An 11582-nucleotide genomic window follows, 5' to 3' on the forward strand; every position below is an offset into this window, starting at 1 on the left:
TCACAATTACCGTTAATAACACCTGGGATGACGATCAATCACATTTTCTCAGCGCGTTGTTAGGAAAAATGCGCCACATACAAAAATCTATTCAGTCTTCACGCATTTACACTTCCCTTAATCGAGTGTGAGTCGTACATCTATGTTATTACCACTGGCTTAACTGTAACTATGAATTGTCCCTACTTCTAACGCAGATCCCTATGTGAATGTGAACATGGAAAAGTACTAACCCAACCAAGCAGAGGCAGTTACAAGGGTCTGAGCGCTTGTTCAGCTGGAGCTTTTGGAATACCAAGATTCTACAACACGATGTTTGGTGGCTCGTGTGATACCGGTAAGAATATTGCCGGGATAACCCACATGTTCACAGAAGTCTTAGGTGCCGAGAGCACTGTGAGACAAATGATTAGAACTGTAAACGGCAAAACCGCCTACCTTGCCAATATTACACAGAACCTGATCACTAATGTGAATCCTTTACAATCTTCCCTACCCCGTTTCTAACCGAACTGTTCCCTTGGTACTCAATACATTTTGTTTTGAATGGCTTGAGTACCCCTCACCACTCCGGGTCCAACCTTGGTGATTAAGTTATTAAAGCATTCCCATAGCTGACAATGCTCCTTTTCCTTGTTATGTTCTTCCAGCACCACCACCTGGTTGGAGTGTTTTTCGGAGACAGTATTTTGGAAACCCAGTCTCCCCACAACAAAAATAATGCTACTAGAAAAAAATGCAAAAAAAAAAAACAACCAAAACAAAGGAAATACCCATTTACTAGATAGGTTAATTGGTGTTTGCATTTCGTGCTTGGTTCCTCTGCTATCTAACATAATTCGTAGTTGTAGTCATTTTCTTTATGCTACGAGCTTGGGACAGCTCCTTCTAAGGAGGGAGAATTTGTTACATAATAAAATTGTCAGCACTGACTTATATTTCACGTTATTTCAGCTAGAAATCGTACGAGAGCTTTACTTGGTGTTGGGATTAATTATGAATGTACTTGAAAGACATTGAAAAGAAAAGACAAGTTGACCTTCTGTTGTGTTATACAATAAAACATCAATACGCATAGTTTTTTTAGTACGTGGGTTATGAGCACAGTCAATGTGTATCTTCTCCTGTTTCATGGAATTCAGAGTGAGACAGGTGTATTACACACGGAGGCAACTGGCCTTTTCAAAGGGAATGTTTAAATTAGTTTTCGTATTTGAAAAGTGAGTGTTTACTCGTGGATTCTATTATACCATCATTGTAGTGGATCCTTTTTCAGTTATTTTCGGGAAATAGTATCTGCTTCTGTCATAGTTCGTTTATGGTCCTTTTCCCCTTGACTTCCTTGAGTTTTAAATCTGAGTTCACGATAACAGCAGTCTCTTTTAAGTTTTCAGTAAGTGTTTGTTAATCTAGATTTTAATATTTTCAAGTAATTAAAAATAGCACCTGTAATTGTAATTATTGTTCTGTTCCCCCTGCAACATGTATGCCAGGTAAATTTATGGAAAAGGCAGCACTTATGCCCATCCTTCCTTTCTTTTGTCTATTGTTTAACTTCTGTTATGGAAGAACCTTTGACATCATTTCCTCTGCGAATCCACTATTAGTACGGTTTTTATTCCACAAATTTGTTCCTTACAATTATCATATAAAGCAGACCCCACTAAATATGTGTCACTGAGAGATAACTGACAGGTCAGATTCTGGTCAATATTAAAGAAGAACCCTTAGATTATGCTGAAATTGCAGTCAGGAATTTGCATAATGACTATCAGAAATGCCGGACACTGACTTATTTGAACGTCAAATGACGCTCTCAAAAAACTTGGTAAAGACATTTTGACCGAAAACCTTCGGTCATCCTCCGTTTGAATTTGACAAAAAAGCGACAGCTTCTTTCAATGGTTCATATTTGCATATGTGCGTGACTACCAGTACACGTGATCTCTGCGCAAGGCGAGGAACATTATGCAAATGAAACATAAATGTCAGGAATTTCTATATATTTATTCCCTGCATCCTGGTCTCTCTTTGAATGCCAAGCCTGCAGGAAGTCTCTTGTGATAGTCAACTGCCTTGCCATCTAGAGTGGCGAGGTCAAAGTCCATATTATGGCCAAATTGGTTTGTGTGTTGCGCAATTTTAGAATTGCCGTCGCAAACACGGACAGCTCTTCTATGTTCACTAAGCCTTGTGGCAAGAGCTCTATTCGTTTGGCCATAATGTGCGAAATCGCAATCAAGGCAGTTTACTTTTTAAACAATACATTGAGACTGAAACAGGGTTGGTTTGTCCTTTGGTCTTGAAAAGATTGTACCTAAGGTTCTGAGTGGTTGAAAACCAACATTGACTCTGTTGTTGCCTAGCACTCTCGACATTCTTTCTGTTACGCCTTTCACATAGGGTAGGACAACAAATGGTGTTGTTACTTCATTTGCAGTGTTGTTAGTGTTAGAGTCACGATGCTGGCTTTGCGTGTGGAGTCACATTTCTTGATAAATTGCAAGGGATAGTTGTTGTTCATCAAGACTTTGATTACCTGTTGCTTTTCTTTGTGTTTCCCTCTATTTGTTGACGGGATCTTCTCCGCTCTATCAAGGAGTGTATTAACTACTGATCTTTTGTGTTGAGCTGGCTGATAAGAGTAGAAATCAAGATATTTATCAGTGTGTGTTGGCTTCCGGTACACGTTGACCTGTATGCGACCATTTGCTTTAACTGTTGTAGTGTCTAAAAAGGAGAGACCGTTGTCGCTTTCAGCCTCACTAATAAATTGTAGGTGTGGGTTAATAGAGTTGAGGTGAGCATGGAACTCCTGCACGTACTCCTTTGACAGACCAAACGTGGCTGTCATCGACGTACCTACACCACCATCTTGGGGGGTGGGCGGCCATGGAAATTGCTCTTTCCTCTGCAAACTCCATCACCAGGTTCGCTATGGTTGCATTCACAGGCGAGCCCATGGCGCATCCAAATGTTTGATGATAGTGCTCCTTTTCATAAGTAAAATAGCTATTCCGCAGAACGAACTCTAACAATCGCATTATGTTACCCTAGGAAATGTTGGTGCGTGCTATTAGGTTATTATTGCAGTCTAATTTTTCACCAAAAAGTTTTCAGCTACATTTTAAAAAAATATTTGCTCCAATAAGAAAAAGAGTTGACTATTTTTGCTCTTTAACTAGAAATTCACCAAAGATGGACTGCAGATCTCTTTGGGTTCCTTTGGACTATCATATCATATTTTCATATTTTCTTGGCTTTAACAAGAAAGACGTTATCTCCCATGGGATGCAACCCCAACACAAGATTTAAAACACCTAAACTTTGATGCTTTTACGTTTTGAGCTATGCTACATGACATGGAAGCGCATAAAATTGCATCAGGAATCCCTGATCAAAGGTTAACCAAAAGAGCACTACAATTGGGAGCCTTTTCACTGATGGATTCCATTTTAATGACTGCTTCCACTGCTACCAGTTTGGATGGACAATGTTCACTGAAATCTCAGATGGCAAGACATTCAAAACGCTGTTCAGTTTTGTGATACCTCAGTGTAAAAGGAGACGATATGTAAACATTTCACAAAACATCAACTGCCCCATTTTAACTTTGTAAGTAAAGAAGATTCAGGTATGTTTTAATTTGCAGGTGCTCTTTACCATGTTAATGATTATTGTAACAAAAAACAAACTAAATATTTGTGTGTGGCTTTTAAAAGATGACCACACAGATGAAACATGCATTAAAAACAAAACCAGAACATTACACCAATAGAGACTGGCATGACATTTTGCCCAAGTGCTAGCCCTTCCCCACAGCTCATGCATAATAGACTAATGCCTCCGTTCATACCACACCTTAAACATGTTTTCAAGATGTTTAGTTAAACATGGTCTCAAAGTGTTTTCTTTTAAATAATGTACACTGATTTTTGTTACCTAAAAGCTTAGCACAGATCAAAGCATGTATTGAAATCTATCTGAATCTAACATAAAAAGCCAGTCCTCCATTTTTCTGCACTTTGTTAATACCAGGTTAATTTAACATGTCTTGTTGGTGTGAATGGGTTGCACGCCAAAGGCCAAGGTGTTGAAGTTGGCTGCAGCAGCAAACTGTAACCAGTCCCACCAGTCCCAAACTAAGACCATGTAATACCCTGGAAGAAATATAACTTTTCGCCATGTAGCGACGTCCTCTTTCACTTTTACGTGCATTCCACCGCTACAAACTAAGACCATGTAATACCTTGGAAGAAGAAACAACTTTTCACCGTGTAGCGATGTCCTCTTTCACTCTTACGCGCATTCCACCGCTAAGCAAGCAGATATGCCACATCAACAGACCCCTGCACATTTACTGAGAATCCAAGACTCCATTCGTAAGTTGGTGAAGAATTTCACTTACTCCATGTGGCATCTTGTTGCCTCATTGTAACAGTCAATCAATGCTGCTGAAGCCACCATCAAAGTTACAAAGACCACTGGAACCATGGCAAGAGTACAAGAACATTTTCACATGCTGCCATGACAAATTAGCCCATTTAATCATCAACTTACCCAAAGAAGTACATGTAACCTAAGACCAAGCACAGGTAATTATTTATGAACTTAGTTATTTACGTTATTCCCCTTGGCTTTTATGAGTAGTCAACTTACTGTATGTTAAGTTTAGTAGATCCTGTATGCCGTCCTGAGCCAAAGTCAGAGCCACAGCCAGAGCTGCAGTCAAAGTTGTACTCGGAACCACAGTCAGAGCCAGTGGCAGTGGCAGAGCTACCATCAAACCTGCAAAGATCATTAGATCCATGGCAACAATACAAGGGCATTTCTACATGCTGTTGTCAACAAAACAGACCACTTCATCAACCAACCCAACAAAGTAGACATGAGAAAAGGACAAGCACAGGAAATTATTTAACAACTCAAGTATTTTAGCTGATTTTAACCCTTTCACCAGTCTGAGCCTCTTTAGCAGCTTATTAATTTCCTGCCCCATAGGAACTGGGCCGCTTTAGTGGCTTTCGGACGCTGAGGTAATGATCAAGCTCAAAACAGAATAGAGACCATTAAGAGGGGACTACATGTATTTCTCAATATTGTAAACCCATGGAAGATTGCATTAGACGGATTTCCGTCATGTGCATACAAATGTTGCAAAATAATGGCTTCAAAGTCAGTTTTAAAGGTACCAATAAATTCTTTGGTCGGATAGTTTTTTGTTGTGAGTCTGTAGTTGTGTCTTCCGATTCAGAGGATCCTGTAAGTCTTTCTGGAAGCCAATTTGAGCTAGATTTGGACGATACTTTTGGTGAAAGTGACAAGGAAGATGGCAATTTCGAAGGATTCGTTAAAAACGAAATTCCATCTGAAATTCAGCGTCAGTGGTCGTAAACAGCTGACGACAACTGCCAACATTTTACAGAATTTAATGCGGTAAATACTGGCCCTACGAGAAACAACAGAGGGAAGAACCCAGGCACGATTTTTGGTTTCTTAAGACATGGACCAACAAGAATGCCGCTAAGAAGCGAAGCGAAAATCCAAGACAACACAGAACTCTATGGACCCCTGCGGAAAACACAAGCGAGCTTCAAGCATTTTTTGGCGTATTGATGGCAATGAACGATTTGATTGAAAAGGCACGTTATGAAAACTATTTCGAAAGAAATGAACAGTTCTGGTTGTTCCATTTGCCTGGTTTTTGGAAAGTTTTTAGCCAACAAAGATTCAACCAAATCAAATGATACGTTTTTTTAGTGATCCCGGCGCTAAAATTCCTCCGAGAATTGATAAAGATTTCAATCGTCTTTACAAGGTCAGGCCTTTCCTTGAATATTTAACGTGAAAATTTTGCACTGAATACAACTGTACTCTACAACTGTACTGTACAATACTCTTGATGAAGCGATGGTTCTTTTCAAAATCAGCTTGGGATCAAGCAACGAATTGCTTTCAAGCCTGTTCCTTGGGGCATCAAACTCTGGCTGCTTACCAATGCAAACAATTTGTACCTTACGAATGTTGAGGTCTATCTCGGAAAAGAGAGCGAGGCAAATGAAAGAACTCCACTAAAAAAACAGGGGAGCAGTGGTGGTACGCCTTACTAGAGATTATCAAGGCAAAGGACACCATTTGTATGTTAATAATTTTTATGGCATCGAAACTGTCAACTCCAACTGTGCTGGCTACCCACCGGAACTTGCAGACGAAGCCAAGGGAATCAACCAAGGTGAGTTTAGGTGGAGGAAGTTCAATGAACTGGCTGCCACCATCTGGCAAGATATAAAAGATGCCAACTTATTTTCTGTTGTCCACCCAGCAAGAGAAACTGTGAAGGTGACCCGCAATAGGAGACAACAAGGTGGTCGCACAGTGCACCACCAGATCCAAACCAAATGACTCGTGTTTGTAAAGGTCAAAAAGCAGATGTGGTGGTACATGCAATTGGTGATCAAGTTCCTGGAAATCGCTGCTTATAACGCTTATATTTTGGATGGATATGTACACGTGAGACTCAGGGGTCCAGGAAGTACGACCTGCACGTTTTTAAAAAGCAGAAGGTCATGGCACTGGTTGGCCATACCAGAGCACCCCAGAAGACACCAGGGCACAAAGGATCCGCTACTAAATGTTGGCTGCCATTTTCCTGTAAAAGGAGAGGGCAAAAACCACCGATGTGTGGTTTGTTTGGAAAAGCTACGCAGTGATGGTGACAATGTCCCAAATGCTGCCAAAACAACTTTCAAATGTACAGAGTGTGATGTGTACTTGTGCATTTTGAAAGAACACAATTGCTTCAAGAAATACCAAACTCAAGTTGAATTTTGGCGTCATACTGTTGCTGAAAATAATTCAAGTGATTCAGAAGATGATTAGTTGTGATTTTTTTAAAGTCAGATTTAACAAAACAGGAAAAAGAAATGTCTCTGAAGTCATGTGGCTTGCTAAACGTAGAACTCAATCATAACCTGAGGAGAACATGTTTACACTTTTCATTATTGTTTTGTGATAAACATATGTATATAAGTACTACTGTAAAATTATATTTCAACTTGTAATCTAGCAATTAATGTTACAATACAATCAGCTGATGTTTGTCTGCATATTTGCAAACATTTCTCTTATTAAAGATTAGATTTTCTTATTTATCATATTTGATGTATATAATTACAGTAATTTTTAGTAATTGGCATATTTACTAGGAGTTGCCATGGTAACAGCACTCTGGGGGTGCCTTATAACTGCACCAAATAAAAGTTCAACTTCTAAGCATTTAGAATAGTACAGGTGTTCTTTAAAAAAAAAATACTCCTTCCCATCTAAAATTGCTTGAAGACAGGCACCCTGTAAATTGTATTACCTGTCTGAAAATATACCGTCCTGAGTTAAAACCCCATGGGAGAATTGGCCGGTGAAAGGGTTTATGTTTGTTGTGACTCACTTTCATTTGAAAGTTATCGTGTGTTAATCTGTACTGGACTTCCTGTTAATGTTTTTGTGGTCACCATGACTTCTTTGTTTGTGGCGTGAGCATTCCATGCATGCAAAGGGCACTTTTTCATTACTTCCTTTACATTACATAATGCAAATTTTATAATATCCCACAAAAATACTTACAGTTCTGTGAAACTTGGGATGGTTTATGACCAAAAGGTTTAAGGTACATTTTATTAAAATTTTTCTTCCAGTAAAAAGAGAGTTGACTATCATTGTTTTCTCCTTCACTAGAAATTCTTTTAAGCTTGGACTATATCTCTTTAGGACCCTTTGGACCACTTTAACCATCTTTTCTTGGCTTTAACAAGAAAGAAGTTAACTGTGTAACTCACAAGTTGTCATCACTGCAAAATAGGGTATGACATGGAATGCAACCCCAACACAATATTCAAAACACCAAAATGCCACACATTAAGTGGAAGCAAACAAAACTGCATCAGGAATCCCTGACTAGAGGTTAAATTACAGAGCAGTTCAATTTGGATACCAGTGCTCGACCTTAGCAGTGACCACTAGCCCTGGGCTAGTATTTTTAGAAGCACTAGCCACCGGGCTACTTGAGGCAGAACAGCTTTTGGAAAGACAAAGAAAAAACAAAAATCAGCTTTAGTTGATCACGACAGAGACAAAGAAATAAAAAAAAAAAGGTATCTCGCATTTTGGGATAGATTACTCCATTTGTGGTCAGTCCGTGAACACAAAAGGACTGACAGGAGGACTGAACACTAGTGGGACCCAGAAATTCACGGACAGGCCGCCATCTTGTGATATGTTGATCACAATCTTTGATTTTGATTGGGCCCTCAATCAGTATGAAGATGATACAATAGTTTTTCAAGAAATGAGATACTTTCAAGAAGAAAGGAACTCAAGGAAGGTGAAGCACAACGAAGCAACTCAAAACCGAAATATCCTGGCTATAATGCCACTAGAGGAGTTGCCAGATGGATAAATTCAGGGGAAAGGCTGAGGAGACCACAAAGAATGTACAGACTAAAAGGACTTAATATGTGGAATGCTGAAGGCATGCCACGTGTTAAAACCAGTCGACTGTCTTTTTTTTTTGTTGGTAGTTACAAATGTGCATACCCCACGGATATTGAATTAATTTCCGATCGGGTGAATTTACTTTTATACCCTTCAGTACTTCCAAACTTCCCTGCCGCGTTTAGAACACCTATACTTTTCCCAGCCTTCATGATTATCTGCGAGCGTGTTAGAACACTTGGGCACCATGACGCACTTCCATCATCTAGATAAAAGGAAACGTTTACTGTGGAACCTTTCTGCCTGCCATGATAGACACAGCATTGAACTGTTTGATAAAGTGGACAGATGCTTTTTCTTTGAGAAAGACAAGCTTTTAAGGTAAGGAGAATTTTCTATGTTATTTCTAGATCTTGCTTGGTATTTGTGTGTTCCACTGTGAACATTAGTTTGCATAGAACGAACAAATACTTCATTAGAAGTTAAAAGCTTTGTCCAAGGAAATAAGAAGCAGGTGGAAACTTTTCTTAATTTTTTTTTCTTTTCTCGGCTGTGGGAAGAAAAAAGGAATAGCGCCACATGGTCGGTATTTTCGAAACTGCAGAGCCACAAAAATGTTATCATAAGATCAGAATTTTTTAACCGCAGACTGAAATCAACGGTTTGTGAAGTGGGCTGGAAAAAACCCTTGTCCACGGACATCTGAGATCGATAGTATAAAGTTCGACTAGATACATGTGCAAATTTAACACAAAGATCACAATAGTTGATGCTAGTCCAAGTGTCAGCTGAAGTTTAGCTCCTCCGAATGGGGTTAGTATGTGGATGGGGGACTGCTGCGAAGTCCCCATGATGGCGATAGCTAATGCGTTTTTCTTAAACTTGATTTAATTTTTTACTTTGTTTGGCCGTTGAAAAAACACTGTCAAGTTACTGCACTACCACACATACGCAATATGTTCCTTCTTTAAAATACACCCCGTATCTCCTCATTTCCCCCCCCCCCCCTCCCGAAGCCAAAAATCCCGTACCCCGACAATTTTTGTACTGAAGTATCCTGTGTACTGATCGCTTCTGTGCCTTTTGTTTGCGTTTGCAAATTTAGTAACGTTAAAAATGAGTTTTTACAACAAACAACTGCAAGTTATATTACAGATTTATTTTTCTGGTAATTTCTCGAAATTTTCCGAAGTTTACCTGTACTTGTAGTTAACTGTAACTGGCCAATTTGTGTTAACTATTTGCGCATTCCATGAATACGCCCTTGTAGGCATCTTGTTTTGCTTTGCATTTAGTAGTAATAATATTCAGTTTTAAACTATTTTTTTGGCAAGCCATCCTGGTTTTTTGGTGAAGAGAAAAGTTCCCCAATTTTGAAGCGATTCTTGCCCTATACGAGTGGATATATGTAATATGATACCTCACAATTTCCCTTGGCATCATCAACGGAGTGAGTTGAGTAGTAAATCAAGTGGGAGCTCTTCTCCCGAAACGAAACGCTCACAATTGCTGGGTGAGGTAGGTGACAAGCTTTATGGACCTTTTTTTTGTTAACAGAGGATTAGATCAAATCAAAAACAATATATGTGTAACATGTTGTGCGATGTCAAAACAGACTTAACTAAAATATTGACTGAAGATCTGGCTTTGAAAAAAAGATGTGGAGATGTTGAAATTATCTCGAGAACTTAGTGATGTTCAAATCGTCACCTTGAAGAAAAGAGTTGATAATGTTGCTGCTTCAATACAAAAATATGAAAAAGAGTTGAAAGAACAAAATAGTTTCATTAATCAATTGGAAGAGAGAATATGGGACCTTGGGCAAAGTCAAGATGCACTGGAACAATACACAAGGAAAGTCAATGTCGAAATTCATAGAATTCTTGAACAAAGAGATGGAGATTTACATCAAGTTGTAACTAATTTGGCGAGGAAATTAAATTTAAATGTGTGCAAGCAAGACATTGATCTTGTCCACCGATTGAAACTTTGCAGCAAGTAAACCTATCATCATTCATTTTGTGTCCCTCACTAACAAACAAGAATTTTACCAAGCCTGGTTTAAGATAAGAGAGGCCGATGTTGCAAATATATTTCCAACTTCTCATGGATAGCCTCGGACTGCGTACATTAACGAAAATCTCACCGCACAGAGAAGGATTTTATCAGCCAGGGTACGGGAACTCAGAAAGGAAAAATCATTCCACAGGGTTTGGACAATGGATGGAAAAATCTCTTTGCACACAGCACAAGGCGCAAAAGCCATTGAAACCCCAAGAAGACACTGACTTGGAAACTTGAATTCATATATTAATAATTAATTATATAACCTCTGTACTGCACTGATTTCTTTTACTTTCCAGAAATTTTAATAATTTCTCAGACTGCCATTCAAAAGAAATCAATAGTGTGTATAAATTCACTTAGTATAAATTATTTTTCTACCGTTCTTTCCTTTGGGGAATCCATGTCATTTTTGCGTGGGATTTCCCCACACTTAGTCAGCACCCACAATTTTTTCTTTCTTTATTTATTTGTATGCGAGAGCCAAGTGTTTGTCACATGGTCTCTATTAGGAAGAGAGAAAACCCTGGGAATGAGTTTTTGTGTGGCTGCCATTACTCTTCTTGGCTGTTGTCATTTGGCGAAATTCGACTTGTTTTCTCGGTGCGATTAATTTACAAGGTAAGGAGAGTCGTATAAACGAAGAAGAGTTGAGTGAAGTACTTGAAAACACTTTGAAATAAATTTGAGTTTTTGTTACTCTCACAAAAAACGAGGTTAGTCAGAAAATATGTTACTTTACTAAGTTTCACAACCATTCAACTTACATTTATTGTGAGCTTTCACAGATTAAAACTGACAATTTATGTTTAGATATTTGTGGATTTGTCGTAGTTCCTAGTTTTGGAGATTCGGAGGAGTAGATTAGGTCTTAACAGTTAATTCTACCAGGTCATCGCAGCAGAGATTCCATGAGATAGCGCATGCGTGTAGCCAGTCAATTTTTGTGCTTGCGTCGCCATATTGACCACGCTGGTCTTTTAGCACAGGACAATCTGGTGTTCAGTTCCTTCATCCTACCATCAGATACG

Source organism: Montipora capricornis, chromosome 14 (genome assembly GCF_036669925.1).
Source record: "Montipora capricornis isolate CH-2021 chromosome 14, ASM3666992v2, whole genome shotgun sequence".
NCBI classification, from domain to species: Eukaryota; Metazoa; Cnidaria; class Anthozoa; order Scleractinia; family Acroporidae; genus Montipora; species Montipora capricornis.